At 47.9% G+C, this 11,591-nt stretch overlaps 1 protein-coding gene across 5 annotated transcripts in view; it reads left to right on the forward strand.

The window, feature by feature from the left end:
• Positions 1-325: 325 nt before the first annotated feature.
• Positions 326-11,591, forward strand: part of Kank1 (KN motif and ankyrin repeat domains 1) — a 190,125-nt gene continuing 178,859 nt past the window's right edge. For 2 of the 5 annotated variants that reach the window (XM_021195604.1, XM_021195613.1), the window contains exon 1: positions 326-667. The gene's annotated coding sequence lies outside the window, so the exon portion shown is untranslated. Of the gene's footprint in view, positions 668-922; positions 939-11,591 lie in introns of those variants that run through there. The other 3 variants (XM_029536852.1, XM_029536851.1, XM_029536844.1) reach the window with 2 other exon arrangements.

The raw sequence follows: 11,591 nt of genomic DNA on the forward strand, positions 1-11,591 counted from the left end.
GAGGGTCGCACAGGCGGGTGGGAACCAGTGGTGTGGAGGTGCGCCTAAGAGAGTCGCGGCGGCGCGCAGGCGCACTGGGTTCTCCACGGCCGGCTCTCGGGTACAAAGAGCGCGCGGTGCCTGGCGGACTTCTCGGTTAGAGCCGCAGTCGGTTTGTGTCCCTGCACTCGGTGGCTCCCGGCATCCGCAAGTTACTCTGCGCAGCCACTGCAGGATTCTGCTCCGCGACCTAGTGTAACTGGGGTTTGATTCTGGCGCTGCCCGAGGCCCCGCCCCCAGCGCTTCTCGGTCCCGCCCCGCTAGCCGCCCGCCCATTGCCAGCTCTAGATTCGCGGCGCTGGAGGTGAGTAGTGGCAACGCTGCGCTCCTGTCCCCTGCAGGGACGATCTGGGGCGCCTGGGCTCCGACTCTACCCTGAGCCAACAGGGTGCCCAGCCTCACACTCTTGGCGCGTGCTGGAGCGCACGGCGACACTGGCCCTGGGATTGCCCTGGGAAGTCCGTGGGGTTGCTTTGGCTAGCAGTCGCCTGGGATCACCGCTGGCGCTCGAGGGGGCGGCGCCTCCCGACCTGGAGTGGGACGCGCTGGTCCTTTGATACCAAGCAGTCCTTTGGGAGCCGGAGTGCAGTGCAGTGCAGTGCAGCGCCCTTTTCCGAGGCGTCCCAGGGTAAGATCGGTGTACCCTCTGGCAGAAGGGAGCGGCGATTAGTGCTCCTTTATCCTGGTCCGAGAGCGGCAGGTGGCCCTAGCTGGTGTTGCAGGGTCTGGACGTGGGGGAGGGGTGGGTGCGGCCTTTAGCGACCGCCCTAAGCTCCGGGACCTGCTTGAGTTCCTGCGGACCTGCGGTGTCAGGTCCAGCAGGGCGGGTGGCAGCGTTTCGGGGCACACTTGGTCGCGCAGGCACGTGGGAAACCCCGCGCTCCGGAGCCGCGGAGCTGGTGAGTCTCATCTCCCCCACCCCACCCTCACCAGGTCCCTTTGCAACTTTCAAAGGCAACTTTTCGCGGGCGGTCCGGCCGGAGCTGACTCCGCGCGGCTGACCCAGCGCAGGCCTTGTTGTTCGCGTTGGCAATGTTCTGTGGCGTCCCCCAGCGCTTGTTTTTTGCACTTCTCTCCCGAGGTGCCTCTCCGTTCGTCTAATTATAAAGTATGGAATCAGACCGAGAGCCCAAGACTAATCAGGAATGCCGATCCCCCGATCAGTGACCTTGGTCGTCACCTGGGCTACTTGGAAACCAAAGCCTCCTTGCGTTAATGGCCATTTTGTTAGAGTTGGCTTTTATGCGGTACTTAGTTATCTTGTTTCTCATTTCGTGCATCGCTCTCCAATAAGTTGTCGGGCCCTTCAACGTTTAATCTATTTAAGCTTTATTTAAAAAGTTGAGATGAAATACACATCAATATACTTTAAAATTCATGAGTCACTGGCTTTTAATATAATAATAAAATTATGCCATCACCAACGCTCCCACCTCCCCACAAAAACCATCTCCCCGTCTGATCGGCTGCTGTTTCTGTTTCTTCCCTCAGGGTAAGAGGGGTAGATAGATAGTAAAAAGACACATAATCAACCTTTGGTTGTTTTACAGCTAAATTTTGGGAAAGGTGCTGATCTGGGCGGCTGCGGGGAAAGTGTGTCAGTTGATTGGGGAGATTAAAAAGGGTGAGGATGGAATGAGTGTCTGTCTGCCTGTGCAGACATTCACTTAGCTGGGAATTCAGATAGCTCCCACGGGGGCCTTTGGTGATCTTTCTGAGCGAGGGTTGCCTCCTCCACAGATCGCTCTAGTTGACTGAGTTACTATGGCAAAAGTGAGTTCTGGAGATGGGTGTGAGTTGGGGGTTGGGAGGAGGGGTGTGGGAATGGGGGAAGCAACAAGAGACAACAACCTAGGACAGAAATCAGAGCTTGCAAGTGCACAAAGGAGAGAGATGAAAGGGGGAAAGACCCTTCAAGTTTAAAAGCAAAGATTGTTTTTAGTACTGGGGTTCCTACTCAGGTCTCAATCATGCTAAATAAGAATTTTACCATTGGGCTCCACTCCCAGTGCCTAAAAGTACTTTTTTAAAAAAAATGTTGCCCAAACTGGCTACAAAGAAACTACAGGCATTGCTACATCAAAAACTAGGTTGATGATCCTATGTGTACTGGAGTTCAGGAGACATTCTCTTTGAGGGAGGATGGGAGAGGAAGGGTCTAGATGGGGAGAAAGCCAAGGTTTGGGGAGACAAGTTCTTTTAACAGCTGTGTAGTATTCCATTGTAAGACTGTACCACACTTAATTCATTTTAGGATGGGACTTTGAGTCCGTGTATGTGCATACATGTCTATTGGGAATAGGAGCAAAGTTAGGAGTTCTGAGCTAGTGTTTAGATTAGATGATACCGTCAAATAGATTTCCAAAGTAGTTTTTCCTTTCTTTCTTTTCTCTCTCTCTCTTTCTTTCTTTCTTTTCTTTTCTTTTCTTCTTTTTTTTTTTTTGATTATACCGATACCAGCAGTGTGAATGCGCTTTATACAGGCCTTAATACAATAGGAGATTTAACAGTGGTGCCCTCTGCTAATATGAAATCAACAATTCTAATACTTTTTTTTTAAAGCTTTATTTATTTATTATATGTAATTACTCTGTAGCTGTCTTCAGACACTCCAGAAGGAGTCAGATCTTGTTAAGGATGGTTGTGAGCCACCATGTGGTTGCTGGGATTTGAACTCAGGACCTTTGGAAGAGCAGTCGGGTGCTCTTATCCACTGAGCCATCTCACCAGCCCCAATTCTAATACTTTTAAAGTGCTTCTTAAACATATTTTAATAGTTTTGAAATATTGTTATTAAAATACCACCAAACCTGTGTATATACATACATACATATCTATATCTAGATCTATATCTAGATCTATATCTAGATCTAGATATAGGATCTCATGTAGACCAGGCTAGCCTCAAACTCACTGTCTAGCAGAGGATAGTCTTGAACTAACAGGTGCTGGGTTTGCAGAGCTGTGTCACCATGGTTGGTGAAGGCTCTGGGATGATTCTGGGCAAGCCTTCACGGGTCCGTGATCATCCTGTCATTGGGAGTGTTTATCCATGCTTTGGCATGGTGCGTGATGCTGCAGGAAGCATCTTTGTGTGTCGCTTTCCTCTCCTACCTGGTTGCTTAGTAGCTGGGACTTCTTTGCCTGCCTCTGAATCCTTGTGGTTACACTGCTCCCTGCAAAGCTGAGGAACCTCTGAACCGAGTACTCATAAAGACATCTTTCAGTTGGTAACAGTGACAGGGTCTCTTGTGGGTTGAAATGCTCTTTCTGAGGGCAACCCTAATGTCTTCCTTTTAAATAGAGTAAGTGGCAATTTCATTGAGCAGTCAAGTTCAGTTTTTCTTTGGGTGCTACTTTGTAGCAGAGGCTCTGAGCCACAGAGAGGCCTTAGGAGATAAAAAGAAGGATCTTACTTTAAAGCCCCGTTTTGTTGGTTTGTTTGCTTTGTCCAGAAGGAGCATGCAAAAATTTGAAGTTCGGCCAAATTCCAGCTCGGGACTGAGGGTTATTTTATCTGTTTATGTTTGAGTTCGGAATCAGGCTGTCGGTAGCAGTTTCTGAGAGCTGTCAGTCTTGGGCTGATCTTCAAGGGATCTCAGTGGAGATGAGGGCCACTGAGCACCTACCTCTAGGGAGCCTCACAGTGGACAGGGAGGTACTGTCAGGACAGCAGAAGTGGTGTGGGAGTCTTTGCTCTTCTTCAGGAAGATTCCAGGTAACAGAGCCAACACAAAGGCAGGGCAACACTTGGCTTTATAGGAAGGGGGCCTCCTGCACATCAGCACCGAGGGGGCTCCTTTTGAAGACTTGGGGGGGGGGCTGGGATCCATGTGTGATTTGTGTAGCTGGAGCTTGCAACTTCTTTTCTTTCCCCTCTTGGAATTCAGTGGAAATTTCCCTAACGGGAAAGCTTGTGAGTAAGGCGATAGCCTTTAACTTTGGTAAATAATAATTATATTTCTTTCTATGACGTGCAGAGTCCTGGTGGAGGAACCCTGAGCTCCTAGCAAGGGAGGAGGAACTGAGGTACTGAGCCGAAATAGCCGGGGTTAACCCTGCCTACAGTAGGTTCCAGTGGCTCATTCTCAGAGGTTGTCACTGAACTAGGGATAGGTAGCAGGGGTCTGGGTGACAGGCAAGGGGGGGTGTTGAGGACCAGAAACTCAAGTCGGCAAGGCCATAGACGTTAGATACCAGCAATGCTGGACCTGGGATGTTTGAATGGCTGTTGGAGATTGCCCCCTTTGTCCATAGATTTGTGACTGTGAATACTGTTGTTCTGAGGCCAGATCCCCTGATTGGAATGTAGGATCTGTAGCTTGCTCTGTGAGTTTTGGTGAGTTACTGAACTGCTCTTTGCTTCACTTTCCCTGCTGTGAAATGGTGTTAATAGGTTGAGTGTGTGGCATAAATCTGTAATCCCAGAGACTTGGGGATGTCAGACTGGACAATGTGTTCGAAACCAACCTGGGAGAGACACCTGTACATTTGGGAGGGGCTAGAGAGAGAGCTGACTCTGAAGTTTTTGTGAATGCCCCACCCCCCACCCCCCCAACACTGCACTGTCATACCCTAGGCCTGGTTGTATTTGCCCAGGGCAGGCGGGGTCCTGACCAAAACCTGAAGTATCACTGGGTGGTTTTTATTTCACTCTTAGGCTTTAACGTTTAGACTCGCTTCCTTTTTCTCATCTTGCACTTTGCATTTAAATGGTGGATGCTGGAAGCAAATGCCATCCTCTGTATGGAGACTCTTGGGACAGGTACAGCTTCGAGCATTGTCTGTTGATGTGCTCACGGCCTGGCTTGGTGGAGTAAGAAACTCATTCTAATTTCATTACAGAAGCAATCAGTTAATTGGAAACAATTACAGTATAGTGTCAGGAGCCCTGGAGCTCAGAAGAAGGTAGCTTTAAAAAAAAAATCATTTAGTTAATGGAATTGGGCAGTGGAGCTTACTCTAAGTCTCAGAAGACACACTAATCCCTGTTTGTATAAGCTGAACCCTGAGGAGCGCAGAACTGCTACTTCTGTTGGTTTGCAGTTAAAACCACTGCAGATAAAACCACTTTCAATGTTTCTTAAAATGCAAACGTTGGCACGAATGTAAACTTGTATTTGTTGAGATTTGCGTCACCGTTTTTTTTTTTTTTTGGTCTCTTGGCAGTAGTCTTTCTGACTCCTGTCTCTTTGTTTCTCTCTCGATGCCACCCCCTCCCCCATTTTGTGACAGGGTCTCTGTCTGTAGCCCAGACTGACAGCAAACTGGAGATCCTGTCACCTCAGCTCACCACGCTCGGGTTTAAGGAAAAACGTGAAAACTAACAAACAAACAAACACAAGTTAGAGGAGCTTTCGGGTCTGAAAGCATCTTTCTCCTTTTTCTTTCCTCCTAGAGCTGAGCCTCCCTTCTCTGTGAAGGTAGCAGCCGAGGGGCAGCCACTGGGGGCTGGCTGGGATAGCGTCTCCTTTATTACGTGCTGGTGTTGTGCCAACCTCTTCCTCTTTTCCTTTCCCCACCTAGGACCACCTGTCAAGCCAGCTCTCTTTGTTTGGCAACCTTTCACTACTCTTATTTCTGACATTTAGATTAATTTTGTCAGTTTTGAAATGTATATACATAGGACCACTCAGAGTGTCACCTTCCATGCCTGGTTTCTCTCTCCCTCTGTGTTCTGTTCCCAAGATTAATCTCCTCCGTTGTATGGGGTTGGGGGTTATTCATGTTAATTGCTGTCTAGGGTTCTGTATTTTGAATATCCGACTCTTTATCATCTTCGTGTGGCATCGGGTGGTTGCCCTTTTGTTTCTAATATAAGTAGTGGTACTGTGATGGCCACTCTTGGTTGTTCCTTTGACATAACAGGTAGATGGAACCGCAGCTAAGGAATTGCTTCCATCAGATTGGCCTGGAGACACATCTGTGGGGATTTGCTAATTGATAGAGGAGGGCCCCGCCCCCTGTGGGCAGCACCCTTCCTAGGTGGGTGGTCCCGGGTTGTATAAGAGAGGTAGCTGAGCAAGCCACAGGAATGAGCCAGTAACTAGCATCATGGTTTCTACTTCAGTTCTTGCCTTCAGGTTCCTGTTCTGATTTCTTTCAGTGGTGGGCTGTTAACCTGGAAGTGTAAGATGAGACACACTCTTCCCACCCCCACTGTGTTATCATAACAATAGAAGAGAAATTAGGACACCTGTCATGGGCACTTCTATGCCATCTCATTGTTGTTGAACACACATGGGCATCTATTTTGGGGATATATCTAGGAGTTGAATGGCTGGGCCTGGAGTTGAGCTGGGACAGGTACTGCCAAAGTGACTTTGCTGGTGTCTCCTCTGGGCATTGGTGTGTGAGCTCCGGAAGCCTTGCTTTTCAAAAACTCACCAGTGTTTGCAGTTGTTTGGGCCTTAATTGATCGAAGTGTAAGTAAGAGCCTGTTATTGAACTTCCCAGATGCTAGCGAAGACCAGCGACCCAAAAGGGTCACATTCTCTTTGCTTACTTAGCATAATAAAACAGGAACCAAAGCAGTTAAAGAGTTCTTGGAGAACTGGGCGTGGCACCGGAACACCCATCCTTTGGCAGCATCTTGAGTTCTGGGCTCCCGAAACCCTGCCTCAAAACCACCCAGCCGATCACCAGGGAACTTCGTGTCTGTTATTTATGTCTGCTTCTCCATACTGTACAATTCATATTTTTTCCATTTCTCCAAGGGATTTGTGTCTAATCAAACTGGAAAGAATAGAATTGTATGAGATAACCTCTAAGAATTTGATATTCAGGGTATTGTCAGATATGATTAAAAGCTGACAGGCTCCTGCTATTTCAGCTTTTATATTGCGCTAAATCAGTCCATTGATTTTTTTTGCCTCCTGGGGTAATATTTTTTGCAGGAGACAGTGTCTGAGTCATTCTGTGGAATGGGTCAGGAGGGAAGGAGTGGAGGGAAGAACAGATCCTCACCAGGGCGGGGCCTGCCAACCCAGAGTCAGGTGATACTGCGAAGAATCCAAGGCATGGATGTAAGCTTTGGATGCTGAGAGAACCTTGTTGTCTTAGGAATGTAGCCCGTGGGGCAGAATGCTTGGGTGTGTTTTGATTTATTTCCTGAAGGCTGTTTTGAAATTTTTCCTTCAACTTCAGGGCTCCTGTTTTGTCTTCTCGGTTGATTCTTTTTTAAGGAATTAACCTCTTTAAAAAGTGCCATGCACAGCTAGTGCTTCTTCATTCCTGCCTTCTCTTGGCCCTGGATATTAGTATGAATGAGGGATGGGCGCCTGTGATCTGAAATGCATGTGACACACCTGTGAGGACTGTCCTATTGCTTGAAGAGTTTGACTCTTGGGCTACGTAAGAGAGAGTCTGAGCTTCAACCTGGGGTGCAGAATCAGATTCTTGCCTCTAGAGACACCGCCTTTAACTTCCTTAAGAGCCTAAATTCGGAAGTGGGAGAGACATGGATGAAGGAAACGTTATCCCTAGCAGGCTGTCTGGGAACATCAGGAGAAGACATTTAGACAGCCTGCTGGGGATGGACCTTTCTGTACACTGGTTTTGCTTATCCCTCTGTGAGATGGTGTGAACTGGGCTGTCTTTTGGGAGGTGGCGGGGGTGGGGTGTGTGTGAATGGCTCCAGAGTTGGGTCTGAGAGTCCTAGTGAGGTGTTGGGAATGACACAAATGTCTCGAGGTGCAGGGCAGAGCCCCCGGCTCATGGCTGTGCAGGGAGAAGCTAGGCTGCCCTTAATAGATGTTCAAAAATATTTGATAAAACACAGCTGAGCCATCTTCTCAGTAGCAGAAATGCCTGAAGGTTCTCCTTCACTGCTCACCACTGCGGTGGTTTAGGCACTGGGTAGTACCTGTCCCTTGGTTAAAGAGCCCCTTGTTTCCATCAGCTAGCCCTTACTGTTTAAGATTTAAAGTTGTCCTAGTGAGGTTTGATCCCAGCCACCAGCATGCTTCTGAAGCCGGTTTGTTTGTTTGTTCCCCATTCCTGCCCCTCACCCCTTTTCAATTTGGAGCATGAGGGGACAATGCATCATGCGCCTCCTATTCAGAGGGGTCTGTGTAGGCATACATTTTTTGCAACCTACTTTTAATAAGGGTTCAACCACCCAGCAGAGGTAGTGGAAGAGAAAAGTTATTAGGTTATAGGGGAAGTGGACCTGTTCAGCAATAGTTCTTTGGGGGTGAGCTCTATCTTCTTGGGCAGCAGTTCAGTCCCATCACAAACATCAAATAGGATTCAGCTGCTGCAGACCAGCCCTCTAGGCAGGCAGACACCATACACAAAGCAGCAGCTACAGTCTAGTCCTTTCAGTCAGTCCTCAGGCAGCTGTAGTTCAATCCTGAAGAAACCACTAGGCTAGCCAGCCAGCCTGAGGTGAGGCTGCAGAAGCAGCACGCTGCCAGAGGAACCTCACGAGCAGTTCTTGAAAGTTTCTCTCGATGGTGGTGTTACCACAAATTGAGCTCAACAACGCTATGTAAGGGGAACCAATACATGTATGTCGTTAACAACGAATAATGTCAGGGAGCAAACTAAACCAAGGCTCAGTCTTTGTCTCCCACTGTCTGTGGGGTCAGAGTTATACTCCTTCATCAAGCATCCTTTCACCTGTTTGCTATAACTAAACATCCTTTCACTGTGCCTGCTTCAGGAAAACAGTCTTTCCAGTGTTTGCTTTAGCAAGACATCCTTTCACCTGTGGGCACCGGCAAAACATCATTTGACATAACTAACTTTCCAAAGAGACTTAAGTTTTCCACTTCAGGTCTGGATCCCTTTTTTGGGAAAAGAGAAACGGACATGATTTATTTTGGGTTTCATGTAGCCATTCTCAAGAAACACACTTCCTGTGGGTGTTCTCATGGAAACATGAAAAGCCAATGCAGGGCCTCTGTGGCCTAGACTCCAGTCCCTAAGGTCATTTTACCTGCTGGAGGATTCCAGAGTCTTACTGAGACACACAGGGTTTCCCTGATGGAGGGAAAGCTGTGCTGGCAATCACCTCTCAAGGTAAAAAGTAGCCAGTTAGAACCCCCCCCCACCACCACCACTACCAAAACCACTGAAAACTGGTAACGCCTTATGTCACATGCCCACCATGTGGGCCCTGCTAGGCACATGCCTTTTTAATCCCAGCCCCCTTGAGGCAGAAGTAGGGCTTATCTCTGTGAGTTCAAGGCCAGTCTGATCTACATAGCAAGCTAATGTCCCCCAGAGCTACATATTGAGACATGGTCCTCCCCTGCCCCCATAAACGGCACTAGGACCTTGAAGACTCCGGTGGCCCCAGATGATGCCCTAAAGTAGCTTCTGTGGGAAAAACTGTCACACCTGCTCCTGCATTTAGTAACAAGTGAGGTCATAAAGTTCTGGGGCTGTGGACTTTATACAGTGTAGCAATCATTTTCTTGGGAACTTGGAAAGAAAACGTGTGGTGAGCCTCTGGCCTCACGTCTTGCTTGCCCAGATAGCTGAGCCTGCTCGGAGTGTGCCTGTCTAATGTGACCCTCACTCAATCACGGTTGCCTTGTTGATTGCAGTTCAGATGAGGCCTGTGGCATCAAATCTGAGTAAATGGCGCTTCAGCCAGGGTTCCCTTCCCTCTCCTTGACTCTTGGTTTCCTCTCCTGGGTCTCCAGCTCGTCTCCAGGCAGGGCGTAGGCATTTGGGGCCCAGAAGTCTCAACTCCACTCTTTCCTGCTGGACATGTCTCCCTCCTTTGCTTTTCTTGTGTTTCACAAGAAGCTCAAAAATGTAAATACATTTTGGTAAATTTGGATTGAACCCTGGGAGTACACAGGAAGTACAGTCAGGAAAGGACAACCATTCCTGACTAAAACCCCCTCAGAAAGTTGGAAGGGCTGCCTTGCTTACTGCTAGTCAAAGGAGCAGAGAAAGGGGCCGCCACACTCGCCAGCCCACGTGGACAGGGCAGCAGAACTCTCTAAGAAGTGACAAGTGGAGGCTGGTTTCCAGGGACCCTGCAGACCACCTCTATTAAGATATACCATCTCCCCTATCTCTGTCCCTGCCTTGGGTTTTTCTGTCAGCAAACTGGGTGGGTGGAGGTTGTCTTCACACAGACCTGAGGAGATCAGTGAGGCAGTGGATCACGATCCTCAGGGTCACAGAGAGAGAGAGAGAGTCCTCTGGTTATTGGGAAGAAAGAGTTTGCTGAGGTAGGTGTTCTTGCGGTTGGGACACTGGTTGGTTACTGGGAGCCCTGAGTGGAAGAAAGATGAGATCTTTTCTATGCATATATATACATACTGGTGCTTGAAACATCTTTTCTGAGACTTGTGGGGTGGGGCTGTAGGTTGAGAGGAGTTGTGCTGGAAGCGTCTGTGGGGGTAAGCCATGCATGGTTGGCAACAGTGTCTGTAGAGAATCTGTATAAACCCAAGAGATACATCCGGCTCTCCTGTGTACCTGAGGTTGTGTCTGAAGTTTGAGGAGCGGAAGACAGGGATTTGTAACATTTGTTACATTTGCAGCGGTGTTCGGATGAGGAATTCTGGGATTGCAGTGTTCTCTTGAGGAAACCGGGGTACCTTGCAGGGCTAGTGAGAGGGCCTTGTTGTCTGTTCTCATATGCATTAAAACAAACTTTTCTCTCATCAGGACAAGGTCAGTGAGTCAGGACGGGCCACGAAGAAGACATTTGTGCACCTCTCACAGACATTGTCTAAATTCTGTGAAATAATTACAGGGGAGTGAGGACAACAGAAAACTCAGTTTTAAAACTGGACAAGACAGCATTCGAAGTCATTAGAAAAATGCCTGTTAGGACTTTTGCAAACAAATGGTTGAAATTTAAAAGTAACAACCAACCCTGATGAGCAGGAGCAGAGATGTAGAAAGATACACTTTATTGTATACTGTTGATGAAACTCTTAAGTGACCCGTCTCCCCCTCTCCTGAAAGCTGTTTGGAAGTGCCAGTTAAGGCGGAACACACACTCTGACTTGGCAACTACACTCACTTCCCTGAAAAGATGCATATCCTCAACAAGATTAACATATACATTCATCATAAGCATTTGGGAGATAGACTTCATAAATAAGGCTGATTAGAAACTCTCCAAATGGGTCAAAGGTGGCTGTGATATTGTATAATGGAGTACTACCTACTGCTCGGCATGGGGCAGGGGAGGGAGGGGTAGGGGGGAGATTGGCTGCTGTCCCGAATAAGATAAACATGTACAGATGCTATAACCAGAAATAAGTCGGATACAGCTACATATTATATGACTTCACTTATACAAAGCTCAGATCTACACAGAACTAGCTCAGCTGCTAGAACCCAAGACAGAGCAGACCAGAGCAAGGAGTTACTGAGGGAGGAACAGGAGGAAGGGCCAGCCCTGGTACTATTGCCTGACTCTGATCTAGGTGTTGACAGCTCTTTTCATTTGTAAGAATTCACCAAGATAAACATTTAAGTGTTAGGGTCTTTATTCTTTTTTTTTTTTTTTTTTTTTGTTTTGACTACAACTCCAGGAGAAATGAATCTTCAGAGTAAGTGTTTTCATCTTTACT

This window comes from Mus pahari, chromosome 1 (assembly GCF_900095145.1).
Source record: "Mus pahari chromosome 1, PAHARI_EIJ_v1.1, whole genome shotgun sequence".
NCBI classification, from domain to species: Eukaryota; Metazoa; Chordata; class Mammalia; order Rodentia; family Muridae; genus Mus; species Mus pahari.